The following is a 1,024-nucleotide window of genomic DNA, read 5'->3' on the forward strand; positions in this document are numbered from 1 at the left end:
GTTTGGTTTTGGTTTTGGTTTTGGGGGGTTTTTTGTGTTTTGTGTTTTGTTTTTGTTTTTGATGTACCTAGAATGATATAAAAGCAGGCTGGAGAAAAAAAAAAAGCTGCTTCAGCCTCAGTACTGGCTGGAGTCATGTTATAATCTTGTCTAATTATCTTTGTCTTTTCAATCCTCACTCCCTCCCTTGAAACCCGGTTGACTGACTGAGCTGGCTTGGTCAGGAGAGCAAAGGGGTATAAGCTTCTTACCCAGCCCACTCAAGTGGCCCCTTACAAGAGTTGCCTGTCTTGGGCTCACTTTTGCTAGAGTCCCATGGTCCCTTGCAGGGTTCTTCTAGTTTCTATCTTGCTCTCAGTCCTGGAAGCCTTTATCAACATGACTGGTGGTTGTCTCAGGCTACCTTCCAGTCCCAGATACCTCATGCCAGACTGGTGGTCATCTCAGGCTCACGTGTTTCAGGGACTGTTAGGCTACTTATCATTCAGATGTTCACAGATCAGAACATGGGGCAGAACGCAAGCTCTCTTCTCTCTGCCACCTACTGACATACAAGTGACATAGTAGTCACACCTACAATGCCTCTAGGGGCAGGGTACAAATTGATTTGGAGATATTAAATCCCTTCTGCTTTTGGTAAGTCTCACAGTAACAAAGTCAATTGTTTCTGGAGACACTGCGCATGTTAAGTATGGTTCTTGTATTTCTTTTTTTTCTTTTCTTTTCTTTTCTTTTCTTTTCTTTTCTTTTCTTTTCTTTTCTTATTCTGCTCTTGGAAGGCTACCCCAGATGGCAAAGAGGAGAGACATTGTCTTGAGAGTTCTTTAAAGGAAGATTAAACCACAATGCTGGTAAGGTTGGGGGGTGGCAATATGTACAAACACTGTTGCTTCATCTCCATATGTATTCCTTGCCTGTATGTAAAGTTTGTAGTTATATCTCTGAAACTGACAATGGGGCTGTTCCTGTGTTGCTGAACTCCCTCAGATTGATTCGTAGTCATTTCTTGTAACTCCCAGGTGGG

General features: G+C 42.8%; 1 non-coding gene across 1 annotated transcript; it reads right to left on the reverse strand.

Moving 5' to 3' along the window:
• Nucleotides 1–464: 464 nt before the first annotated feature.
• LOC117722145 (small nucleolar RNA SNORA17) lies at nucleotides 465–595 on the reverse strand. Its single transcript, XR_004608529.1, has one exon. It is a non-coding gene; the product is annotated as a small nucleolar RNA SNORA17 (small nucleolar RNA).
• Nucleotides 596–1,024: the final 429 nt, after the last annotated feature.

This window comes from Arvicanthis niloticus, chromosome 16 (genome assembly GCF_011762505.2).
Source record: "Arvicanthis niloticus isolate mArvNil1 chromosome 16, mArvNil1.pat.X, whole genome shotgun sequence".
NCBI lineage: Eukaryota > Metazoa > Chordata > Mammalia > Rodentia > Muridae > Arvicanthis > Arvicanthis niloticus.